Source organism: Anopheles merus, chromosome 2L, assembly GCF_017562075.2.
Source record: "Anopheles merus strain MAF chromosome 2L, AmerM5.1, whole genome shotgun sequence".
NCBI lineage: Eukaryota > Metazoa > Arthropoda > Insecta > Diptera > Culicidae > Anopheles > Anopheles merus.
Genome location: NC_054083.1, coordinates 14,370,236 through 14,383,508, shown reverse-complemented (window position 1 = coordinate 14,383,508; position 13,273 = coordinate 14,370,236). Strand labels below are relative to the sequence as shown.

Sequence of the window (13,273 nt, the reverse complement as noted above, 5' to 3'; positions counted from 1 at the left end):
CCCAGTTAACCATCGACAAACCTCCCAGCAGGAGTTGAGAAATTAATCAAACAATTATCGTATCGAATGCCGAGAACGATAATAGTGAAATAAAGCTAAACAAATATCTAAGAAAAGCTTAACCCCTCCCAGAACAACCGCGTACCGGTACCGAAATCAATACTGTTTGCATTGTTTCGACCAACTAACGGGCAGTAAAAATCCCTCGCTGAAGAATGATTTACTTTCGTTCTGTCGCAGCTAATGGAACCTCGTAAATCCATGATTATTTATGGGCAGTTGCAGATTGCGATTACCATCCCTGTTCGGCGTGGTGTGCAGTTCGTGCCCTCGCCATCGATAGTAAATGGGACAGGGAGGAATAAAAATGTGGGACTATAAAATTACTTTTAGCATTGTTTATCTGCTCAAGGTCTGGGAAGTTTACTCTGTTTCGCTCTATGTTTTTTTTTTGTGTGTTGAATTGTGTGATGTTTTGGTTAATCAATTTCGAAATGCGAGATCTGACTTGTCATTGATTTGATGGATGAGTAAATAAATATAAAATGAATAATAATGCTATGAAAAGAATGTGAAGGTTCACCTCAGTTTAAATAGTGTTTTTATTAAAATTGTGAAAAAAGTTCTGATTACGCAATAAGCTTACCTTTTACTTAATTGCTTCTTCGAAATGATGTTACAACTATAGCAATTTTGTCCAATTCCAGCAGTTATCAAGATATCCAATTCACAAGTTTCACAGTGTGGAGCTCTTTCGAAGCTGTGGAGCGTGTCGTACGATGTGACAAACAACTACCTAAATTAAATTGGCATGTTCCAGTACTCCCAAACACCTACATTCATACTTTCAAATGCTTTCCACTAGCAATACACCAGCACATCCGCAAAGACATTCCACAATTGGCTTATTATCGATGGCCATCACATTGCACTTTAGCAGAATGATCATCGCTAGCACTCGACGCCACACTGTGTACATCACATACCGATGAGTTTTTCACGCACTGCAAAAAAAGAACCGAAACGTAGAAGTAGAAAACATCACTCGCAAATAATATGCAACAAAATACCGCACCACATCGGGCGGAAGTGATTGCTGTTTAAATAAAAATAAATCACCGGAACAAGCACTGCCACTCACCGGTACACACTGTCACACGCAAACATGGGTAAAGGAATTCCGTTCCAGAGATGAATTCGATTTTCTGCAAATGTGTTTCCGCTTTTCACGGAAGTTTGGTACTGTACTAGCGTTTCACAAGTCCCGTTTTTTTCGTTCTTTTTTATAACCGTGCAAACCGTTGTATTTTTCATGTTCGGTTCTGGGGACTAGATGTTTCTATTTTTTTCAGCCTCTTTCTCTTTTTATCTCTTTTTACCTCGCTCCCTATTTCTCTTTCTCTCTCTTTCTCTCCAATGCTGTTTTTACAGTAGAATAGATGCTGGGCCAAAACCAACGATCGAAAATAGTGCCTTAGAGGCGTTTTCTTGTTTGCCGTTCAAATGGATGGTATTGGTATGTAAAAGAATTTTCGACAGCACCTACCTAGTAGATGGACAAATGTATGAGAATCTTCCATTGTGTGACCCTGTCGAATAGGACAGTGCAATCGTACCACAATGGCCATGATAGATGGTAGTTTATGGTTGATGGAGTTGGTGACGAAATATCTTTGGGCAAAAATGCTTCTTCGTTGCTTGTTATTTCAAATCAAAACGGATCGATGATAGCTCTGGGGTTTGGAGAATATTTTATTTGAAAGAATACTAACATGGAGAAAATTTGAAGAATTACTACCTTTACGATGGTAACACCGGTAAGATAGTGCGGGTATTTTGTACTATCATTTAAAACGATTACATATCGTTAACGTAGATTGGAACATTAAATTACAAATAGGAAGATAGCATCCATCCTTGTCGAATTTAAAATTAGCGATGCTTTAAAGAATTCAGTATAGTTATTTGAACAAAGATTTTTTTTTATTCAGGAGGAATGGTCCGAAAAGGCCGTATTGCTCAAAGTAAATTTATCATTTTGAAAGATGGAGTGTTTTGAAACACGATTAGTACCTCAATAACAGTTCCAGCTTATACTAAATATAACCAAAAAATTAGAGCGATAAACCATAACCTTTCTGGATATCTTTAAAGTTTGGCATTGATTTAAGCATGAACTATTTACGTATTATCGGTGGCTAATAAATTAGTATTATATCAAAAATATTAAACCTACGCCTTTTACAGTGTTTCACCAAAATTCATTACCGTATTGTTAAGAGAATGGGACGTATTATCTATAATCTTGGAAGCTATTATATACATATTGTAGCTATGTTTTAGTGACGAGATACACAGGCACATAGACGCACAAAATCATCTGTGCAATATACCACTATGCCACTTCTGTTTATCCTACACCACTAACAACTTCGTGCATACTTTTATACCACTTCTGTTTATCCAACACTGCTAACAGCCTCGTGCTTCGTGCTCTGTCAGCAGAATATCAACGGTGATAAATGGACCTACTATCATCTTCACGTTTACGAAACATCTATAGTCGCTCTCGATCCTCGCCGCTTCCTCTGGCAATCAAGACAGCAAGACCCATTTTAGCTGGCGGCAAGATCGAAGCATCGAACAGTCACGCACTATTATGAACACACATTCTGCTTTGCCACCGTTCATTCCACACCGATAGGACCGTACTCCCGTTTCCCGATATCACGACAGCGTTTCTGTTGGCGTGTGCCATTTTGCTTCCTATCAATGCATTGATTGTCACTGGCACGTTGCAGAGCGTTCCACTTTTTGCCATTCAGCTGTTCATTATTACGATTTTGCTCGTTTGCTGTACACTTTGCGATCACGGGAAGGGTTGGCGGGACTGTGATTGAAAATTGTTTTCAGTCTTTCTGGAGTATCGACAATACCATGTGTTCGAGACGATTGATTTTTAAGTTTGGTTTTATTCTATTCCCATTAGCTGGCTATTGTTATTGGATTGTTAAGAGTTTTAAGAGGAAGGTTTGATACACCGATTCTATGCTGATGTGTGTGGTGGTAGTTGTTATAGTAATAGGTAGGTTATAGGTTATAGGCATAATAGGTTATAGTATAGGTTGTATAGAACAATTCTTATCTCAATATCAACATATGTATGTCAAGCCCTTTAAATAAATTCCACTCAGGTTTGTTTTTTTTTGCTCCGAAAGCTCAGTCCCTTTCCTCGCATTAAACAGATTGTACGAACTCTCTCAAGGGTATGTCTCGTCTGAATGGCCTGTCCCTGTGTTTATGCATAACATAAATATTCAAAACATCAGCAGCAACCTAAAGGCCGGGCTACATTGATCGTACTCCGTAGTGTAATTTTGATTTTCACTAGCGCATCTGGCGGCTATCGATGGATCATTTACCCCACGACAGTAATTCTAGCGAAAAGGGGGAAATGTTCTTACTCAACACAATGTTCATCAAATCGATAGCAACTAAATTATTCTACTAACGGCAGTCGTTGCCTAAGCTTATGAGAATTATCGTTGTGGGAGAATGACGTTTGGAGATTTGTCCTAGTCTTAATAGATGCAAATGAAGCGCTGTGTGTTGTATTACTAACTATGCTTTGGTCCAGATCGATTGGACTACAGTGTGCTGGGAGCAATCAATCTCTTCAAGTCTTTCAATACCGTAAAACTGTGTGCTTTGTATCGAAACCTCTTATAAAGAGAAAGCATATTATTCTTTCTAATGGACTTTTTGTAATTATGCATTCACACAAAATGATTTGTCTAAGCCTATTCAAGCAATTAAAATATTAGATAGAACATGGGATTAAGAAAACTTAAATTGTTTTCTTTCGTTGTATTCCATCAGCTTCAGATTGTTTAAAAAACATGAAACACAGGATTTTTATTTCACTTCTGAAATGGTTAAGGGTTTAGACCACAGATCGATTTTATTATCGATTCGGTTGCCTCACACTTCAACCTTTCTCGGTTTTTCGTTACGTTTTGCGATCCTGCCATACGAAGCATGTTATCAGTTGTTTCAGAGGAAAAGGATTGTTCTTGTTCCTGTGCATGTTATCAGCGTGACAGAAAACTTTTACACCAAATGATGGAAGCTCACACAGCCGGGTATACACATACAGCAGTAATCCGCATGTTTTCCCTCACAGTCACAATCTACCATTCCTGGGGCCGATGTGTTCTGTTCACTCGACGCTCTCAATCCTTCCCAATGCGTCTGCTCTCCTTTTCTTGCTCTCCGCTCTTATCGACAAGACACTACACACGGCTGAAAGCTTTACCGACGATGTTAGCCCATTTTTCGGTAGGATATCCCACCCTGACACACCAGACTGGGTCTTCCGCTCACTATTCCGCTCTGTGGACAGCTTTGCACGGTAAAGTTTTACTCACGTATTTGCCGTGTATTATCGCAACAAAGTAGAATCCTGTTGCGTCAGTCGGCGAGAGTCTGCACTGGAGCGAAGGTAATGCTAGTGAAGGCATAGGAAGCGAGAGGCAACCGCTTGGCGCGATAGAACATACACCGAAAAAAGGAACGACGGATGGTTGAGCTCATCATCAACTCTCTTCGCCTCAGGGTATTATTGTTTTTTTTTTTGCTGTTTGTATATTCTTTGTGGGCTGGTGCGGATGGATCCATCTCCCAGTGGACTCCTATCGGATTGCTCTATCTACTTCTAGTAGTGGGAGTACAAGCAAGATGTATAAGTCTTGTTGTACCTTTTTGTGCTTCTGCTTGTGAATCTCCCAACTAGTAAAACAAAAGCTATCATGCCACCTTGGAATGTCCCGTACACGCACCCATACACATATGTTTTGCGATTTGTTCGCACAGCAAAGTGTTCATACCTCGGGACGAGTTTTCTGTCGGCACGCTGCTGTTCCGTTCTTCGCGTAAGCTTTTCCGGTACGGCTGAGCATGAACTCGCACTACAGGTACATCCGGTTTCGAGGCAAATACATAACCAGACTGCGTTTGATTCTACATTTCCGTTGGAAGCTGTGTGAATATGAATCAGAAATGCAAAAAAAAGTGTTTCCCTAGACCATGTGCTACTGGTTACTTATGCGAAGGGAATCTAGGTTATGTGTTGTAAAAGTGCCTTCTGACGTTGCGTAAAGTATTTTTTTTTATTTCAAAGAAAAGCACCTCACACCCTTCAAGACTAATTTGAACATGAGCGTGAGCGCAAACATAAAACTCGATGAATTTTGCACCTGGCTGTTATATTTCATCTCAAGCATCGGGCTCAAAATTGCTACGACATTTCGATCTTTCTGTTCGATTCGTTCCACGAATCTTCAAGCTAAATTTTTCATGCAGAATGATTTCTGTTTGAAGAGCCTGCTGATTACTTGCTGCTACAGCTGCAAACATCTCAATCAATACGAGTGGTTCAACTCAAGAAGGGAAAGTTTTGACAGAAATGGATTCTAATTAGTATTTCCTCAAGTGTTTCACCTCAGTACGGTTGCCTCTTTTTGTTTACCGAAAGGCACACCATTAGCTTTATGGAATGAAAAGAACCAATCATTACCATCTTCCTGCAGTCTTATTGTTTTAGTTTTTCCCTGTTATATTACAGTAAAAGCAAAAAATAATCTAATTGTCGTTTCGCAAGAAATTTCGACAGCCTAATCGAACAGGGAAATCTTGCCTATGGCAACCTGGGGAACAATCGAGAGAAGAACTGTCACCTTATTAGTGCTCCGCACGCACTGATTCAAATCTCATATGCTAATTAATATCAATAATCATTCGACGGGCTCGATTTTACAGCCTCCCACGCGCTTCTAGTCATTTCCCGTGACCTTTTCGTCTCTCCCCGAGCGCATCCGGTTTTTCTCCGAGATCATACGCATGTGCTTCTTTTCACTCTCTCTCTCTTTCTCTCTCTTTTTATTCACTCTCTCTTTTTCTCTCTTTCTCGCTAGCTATATATATATATATATCTCTCTCTGTTTCTCTTTCCTTTTCTTCTTTTTCTTTCCTGCTTAAGATTTCTCCTATCTCTTTCTCGTTAGCCGTGACTTCTGTTTTTTTTGCTTTTTTCTACTCGTTTCATTGCTTTAATGGTCCCGTCCTCTTCCTGCATGCACAAACACACGCACATGGCGTAAGGAAAGTCTTTAGCTTTGGAGGCAAACCATTGTATGTGGAGTCAGTCTACTGTACAAGTTCTACATCCATCAGTAATTCAATTTTTTCCCAGCTTTCGGAACATGAAACTCAAGCTTCTTTCTCTCCCCTCCGAAATCACTCACAACCTACGTTGTGATTTCGATGATCCATGGATAGAATAGATTTCCTTCCAGCCTATTGCTGAAGAAAGAGTATGCTTTGCAACTGAAAGTTTGAAGATGGATCTTATCCAGAATGGATATTTCATGCTTCTAGCAGCTTCAGTCGAATTTGTGAAGAAGAATGTTTCAGTTTTTCTAGTAAATATGCCTCGCCATGTGAGCGAATTGAGATTGCTTGAACAATGTCTACTTCACTGGATGTTGCCTTTATGGTTGGAGCGATTTGAGATGAACTGGGTAATTTAAAAAGCTATATCCATTAAACCTCACTGACTTCCACTGACTAACCAACCAGGCGTAAGCTCACACACACATACACACCTGCACAAAACCACGCACAATCGCACATACAGAGGTACAGGTACAGGTGCTTCTCATTAGTTGAACAGGGCACCTTAGGCCACATGCAATGTCCCACGAACAGTATCTACTGCAGCTTGCAAGTGCTCCTGTTGGCCACAAAAAGCAGCTCACACTTATCCAATGACACGCTGCAAACCACACATTTCCAGACACTGACCCTGTTTCCCCTCTCCAACATCACCAACGCACATACACGCACAAACAAACGTACCCACACACACACATACTCTTATATATACACCTTGTTTCACCTTATGCGACCCTACTTCTTCGTCACCCGCCCGAGGGTATTCAGGGTGTCCCGGTCGCCGTCCCAACAGCCGTTTCCCACAGCTCCCTTCGAACCCGTTTACCTTCCACCACCAAAATGACACAAGGAGGCGACCTGTCTGGGATGATGCGCAAAGCAAAGCTGCAGTCCTGCAGTTTTGCAGAATGTGGTCGAGCACGCGATAACCGAATCGGACGCGCGGTCCGTACGCGCCACAGTTTCCGACGGCACTGAGCCAAAGCCGATCGGGCGCGCTTTTGGCCCTGCGTTGGCTCGGCGGCCTCCCACGGAACCCCCTGGAACGCTGTGTGTGCGCGCACGTGTGGTTTTGTATCTGTGCACCCACTTGTGCATGCTAGGTCGACTGCTAGGTGCCGTGCTCGGAGAGCATTTTGCTTTAGATAAAAATGTATGAGCATGACATTAAGAGAGAGACAGAGAGCGAGACGAGCAGACAGAACAAGCAGAAATCTACTCGTGAATTGAGGAAAAATCTGAGATGAAAGCAGCACTATGGGATCATGAGCAGTTATAACAGTTAAAGCAAATATAATGTCTAAAAAACTTTTGAAAATTTCACTGTCGATGGCTTTCTTGAATTTCAAATCTGACTGATTTGAATTATTGTTCAATAAGAGAAGAAATACAAATCAATTATTTTGATCATCTTGACAGTTTTAAATTGTTCGTACGATTTTACCATTTTGTTTAATAAACTAACACATTTTAAGCAACAGAATTAAAAGAGAGCTTAAAGTTTTCAATAAATGTTTGTTTCAAAATGCTCATATGTTTGTTAACTGTTTTGCATGTTCCATATACAAAAGGAAGAAACGCTCTTGGTGCAGAAAATCTAAACTATGGTGACCTGGTATTGTGAGAAATGTTCGCGTGAGAGCAGTTGTATTTCTTTACGTGTACGTACGTAAAACTGTGGAGAGAAAATACAGCAAACGCGAGAGATGCTCATTCGTACGGATGGTGAGAGACAGCTTGAACACGTTTTTCATGTTGTGTTCGAGTGCGTTAGAAAAGCATTTGCCAGCTTCTGATGTATCCTGTTGCTTGTGAAACCGGGCACAGTGGGATGGAGACGCCTGGTGGGGTACGGTGTTTTGCAATGTCAGGAATGCAGCGGAGTGCGGCTTTAAAGTGAGTTGGTTCCAGAATCGTGCGGATTTGGAAAATGAAGTGTTAACGCTTCCTAATAGTTTTGCTATGAATGGAACATGCGTGTCGTTTGGAGTCGTCTCGATCAAATGGCCGTGTGTTGTTCGATACAAGCGGCCACACCACTGAAACGGTGTGCACGTATGGTAATTTGTTCGAAAAAGTGTACAGCAAAGCATGAGTATGGTTTTGTTTTAATTTTTTATTGCTTTATTTTTTATGTATCCGTATATTCAGTTGTTATGACTGGCAGGGTCAAAAAGCCTCCAATTTTTGTATTGCCACTTATTTATAATCCACATCAAAGCTCGTAATCGTGGATTTCACATATTTTTTGTGTACCAGAACAAAAACTATGAAACTTTGGTCGATTGTCCAAGACTGTTTAGCTGTAAATTATAAGATTATCATAATAGAAAACGAATTTATTCAACTAAACCGATTTTACACACTCGAATTTGTCCGAAATCTAAACAAAACTTACCGGACTCGTTCGAAGTCGTCTGGAGCAGATCGTGGTCGTCCAAGCTTGACCAGACTCGTCCGAAATTGCGGAGTGGAATCTGATTTTAGTTCAGAGTCCGATTCAGTTTAGCCAGTAGAAGTGGCTATAGATGCGATTGATATCACTTATGCAATCGGTTCGTTGATCGATCGTCTGCACCGATGTAACTGGCACTGCAACCATGCGCAATGGGTTAGCTGGACGATGCGCTGTTGAATTGGCAATATTGGTTACACAACAACACGTGCAATTCTTACGCTGGGCCATGCTCCGATAAATCAACCAAGTCGCTGACACTGCAACCACGTGGCATGTCCTGTGTTTCGCAACATGTATATGTTACCTATATATACACTAGTATTTTTTTTAAATTAACGCATATTGGACTGTATAGTGGTTGATTGTAGTTAACATGTAATAAATAACAAAAAAATATATTGTTTGCTCCTAAACTTGCTTGAGTCATGTACAAAATGACACAGATGTATGTGTAATAGTATCATAAAAATATAATTAACTTCATACTTGGATTTTAATTGAATCAATCTTGCCATCCACATGCAACGTAAAATATTTGTTGCATGTTCTACTAGCTGTAACGGTTAACGGTTATAATCAAACGGTTAAAATCATTCAAAATGTTGTTTAAAAGTTTAGCACGATTAAATCAAGGAAGGAGTCGTAAATTATGTGAAGCTGCGTTCAATAAATTCCCAGAAAATTGAAGTAAGAATTGAACGCACTATACCACAGTTCTTCTTCTTTTATTTGGCATAACGTCCTACGCGGACATGCCGGCCTATGATACATATGATATTTGAATTTGAATTGTAAAGGATCTCAAAACTCTCTGTGTACCCCTATCATAAAGGCGATTGCCTTGTTAACTATCGAGTGACATGCACATTGGAATATGCTCCGCAATATTAAAGGTATATCTAAGGTAAGAGAAGTGCGCTATAAACCAATATTATTGTGAGATCAGCCCATGGTTGAGCACTTCACCTTATGGCAAACATTTACTGATGTGATGAGAAAAAATAATTTTACTAGGCTACAACGAATTTATTTGTAAATAGACTAGAGTTGAGCACAAATATCTTATTATTATTTTTCTTATTTTGTTTCTTGACGTAACGGCCTACGTGGTCGTGCTGCCCTAAACAGGCTTTCCAGACTTATAAGCAAATACCACGTAAGATGATCTGGCTTCCAAATTTAACCTAAGAAATTATACAGTCAGATATCTTGTGCTCTAGGAAAAATAATAATCTCCTTGAACATATAGAATAAGCGAAATAACTAATACATTTAAACAACAATAGCTGATGACACAATGATAGAATATTATGAAAAATGAGTAAAACATAATGTAATAAGTTCGGAAGTTAATTACGGTCGCCATGTAATGTGATGAGCGGACATACGGTACAACTGATCAACGCGTACCATCGCGGTAGGTCAGTGTTTCGCTGACATGTATCGAAGTAGAATAATACTTTGCTCGAAGCGGACTTTTCGACACTTGATCGTCCAGGCGATCATAGAAACCTTTAGGAGGTTTCCCTTACTGGAAACGTTGGAGTTTAGAGGCCTTACCTTGGGTAGGGGGACATAACTAAACTCTTTAAATGAGAAGTCGATAGATGTTGGATGGGCATAGTCCTATCCTGACAGTTCGGACTGCATGGAATCTGACTTGCCACGGTCGGAATTGGTTTTATTTATACTCGATAAGTTTCGTACATTTGGTTTTGGAATGTGTTTTTGTCCTAATTAAAGGTTATTGATATGAGGTACAATTTATACATTATATTGGAGTGAGGTGTCTATCATTATGTGCCTATGCTGCGTTTTTAGTGTTTTTACGAAGGTTCTGGAAAGTATAAACTGTTCTAGCTAAAGAACGGGTGCGTTCGTCGATCGTTGTCTACACAGCGCTTTTAGCAATAAGTTGCTATGCGTTCTCTGTTTGTCCACTTTGCTGCAGTAACGCTTGAATTGCTTATGTTGCGCGTTTCGGTTGTTTTCGATAAATGTGTCTCAATGGTTTTTTTATGGACGGTATGGTCTGGGTATGTTGCTATGGTGTGGATTGATTTGCTGATGTAATATAATGAATGTGTTGCAATAGTGTGATTTGGCTTTCCGAAGTGTGTTACAATGTGTCTATAGCTGATAGTGTGGTTTACAATAAGTTCTAATTAGCGGATATGCCACAATAATTATTATTATAAACAATAAAATAATGAACTCCGAAAAGGGTCATAAATTAAAATTATCAATTAAGAGATCAAAAGAAACGAATGAGAATTCAGCTGAACTAGAAACGAAATAAAATAAAAAGAATAAAAGAAATAAAAAAAGAACAATAATAAAATGAAAATGAATGATTAACAAAAACATCAAACGAGTTCATAATTCAAACAATGCATTTTAAACATTTGAATATAAATAGACAGATTTCGATCGTAAATCGAAATCGATTTTTAATTTAATTTCATTGACTTATGCCAGAAGATGCTTCCAATATGAATGAAATTAAAATAGTATATTTAAATTATTTAAATTACTATCATCCAATGATTGGTTTAATTTTGACAACACTGAATTACGCTAACTCATTACACACCAAAATGTGGATGAATACAGTCTCTAAATTCGAGAGTTCAGCATTCGACATAAGTTTAGAATATAATACCACACCAATGCGGCAATTTGGTGCTGTTAGTAGGACCTTGCGTTAAACACTACCTTTTTACTCGGGGTTGATTAAATGTAAAAATAATGTCTTGAAGGTCGTCTTTGTTAACAGTATTAAAAAATAAGTAAAAATTATATGTGTTTGTAGTAATAGTATAAAAATATCATAATATTTTGTAGTTTTACATTAATTTAAACAAAAAAATATTTTATAAGCGTTAAATCAACAGCGATTAACACTTCCAGAAAAGAATTATATAAACCAGGGGTCTCCAAACTACGGCCCGCGGGCCGCATGCGGCCCTCAAAAGCCTGTAATGCGGCCCGCGATGACTTGGTAGAAGTAAAAAAAGAAATAGTTGATTTTGTTGACTAATCAATCAAACTTTTTTTTTTACTTTTGATAGACGAATATTAAGATGTAATAAAAGAAGGCTATAGACTTTTGATATGTTCGGTAAGTATTTTATAATCAAAACAAGATTTGAGCTATCACTCATTCTAAAGATAACGTCAAAATGTCCCTCAACAACGTTATTTATGAAGTAATGCGGCCCGCAGACTGGAAAGTTTGGAGGCCCTTGATATATACGATGAGTTAACAACGATTTACATAAGATTCTATGCCATTTCTCTTTGCCAGCTAATCAAACACAGTATCAACACATCCTCACAAAAAGGGTAGTGCGATAGCCGAAAAATACAACCATAAAACATACCACACACCCTATATTATTGTGGTAGTCTAATTTCGTACGCTTTGTTGATTTCGTTCCCGTTCTTGACTTGGGTTTCATTTGCTTTGGTGTGCTGTTTTCCTCCACATGAGAGCAGCACACAGGCAGCATAACGTTCCATAACGTACGATTCACGTAGAACCATCACCGACCACTGAAAGCTTCAAGTCCGAGGCAAGCAAACGGAACCACACGGCCGGAAAAGACAATTTGAAGCGGAAATGTGTTGTGCGTTTGTTTGGCAGAACAAATTTCTTTCGCCTTCCTTCTTCATCATCTAAACGCCTAACAGTATGCAATCGCGTAGCGGGTGTTTGAATCAGCAAGGTGAGCTACAGTACGGGTCGCTGTGCAAACAACCGTTGAACATTGCTTTTTTTGTTTTCTTTCTCTGTTCGCATGTTCCCAAGCAATGCAAATCCGTTCACTAGCTTGTTGCGCTGGTCAAAGATCTACTTCGTCTCTGAGTTGTCCTGTCTGTATTTTTCCCACTTAGCTAGTTTGCAGGGGCATTACTGTGCTACATTTCGCAGCGATTTTTTCACTCATTCTTTGTTGCTTGTTGCTTCCTATCTTAGCGCACCTTTGCGTTCATATTCCGCAGGGCGCTTCGAGATGTTGCAAACATCATGCCAAACATTCTACCACAACCGCTGCCATTTCGCAGCCTAGAATGGTTTCCAGTCATCTCAGCATACTACACTAGCGGTAGAATAGTCGAAATTTCCCGATGAGGCAGTAGTGGGGATGAAAATTCGTTATGAATTTAAATTAGATTTTCTGCACCTTCGTTGTGTGCACGCCGGAGTGTGTATATGTGTTCGTGTCGATGGGTGTATGTGTTAGACCATATTTGGCGTCGGTGGTTAGTGGCGACCAGATGCATATTAAAGTTGGGGCAACATTTCGGAGCTCCTGAAAGAAAACGCGCATTAAGACAACAGTGCGGTGCAGGTGCGCATCTACGACTGTATGCTAGTAGAGCAAAATGGGGTGATTGTTAGTGTGATGCAATTTGCACTTTCAGTTATTGGAACAGTGCCCACGGTACGGGCAAGCTGTTGGATTAGTGGAGGATTATATGAAGCGAAACAACAGGAGCAGGATTCAACAGATGAAAACAAAATAAAAAAACATGTTTTGTCCGAACCAAAAAGAATAAAACGGAGAGAGATTATGCAGC

At 39.5% G+C, this 13,273-nt stretch overlaps 1 protein-coding gene across 8 annotated transcripts in view; it reads right to left on the bottom strand.

Annotated features, from left to right (window-relative positions):
• LOC121591439 overlaps positions 1-7,235 on the bottom strand; it is a 111,203-nt gene extending 103,968 nt beyond the window's left edge. For 4 of the 8 annotated variants that reach the window (XM_041911912.1, XM_041911918.1, XM_041911920.1 and 1 more), the window contains exons 1-2: positions 7,058-7,235; positions 647-1,004 (exon numbers count right to left, since the gene is read on the bottom strand). The gene's annotated coding sequence lies outside the window, so the exon portion shown is untranslated. Of the gene's footprint in view, positions 1-646; positions 1,005-1,141; positions 1,223-6,662; positions 6,897-6,955; positions 7,030-7,057 lie in introns of those variants that run through there. The other 4 variants (XM_041911913.1, XM_041911917.1, XM_041911916.1 and 1 more) reach the window with 4 other exon arrangements.
• Positions 7,236-13,273: the final 6,038 nt, after the last annotated feature.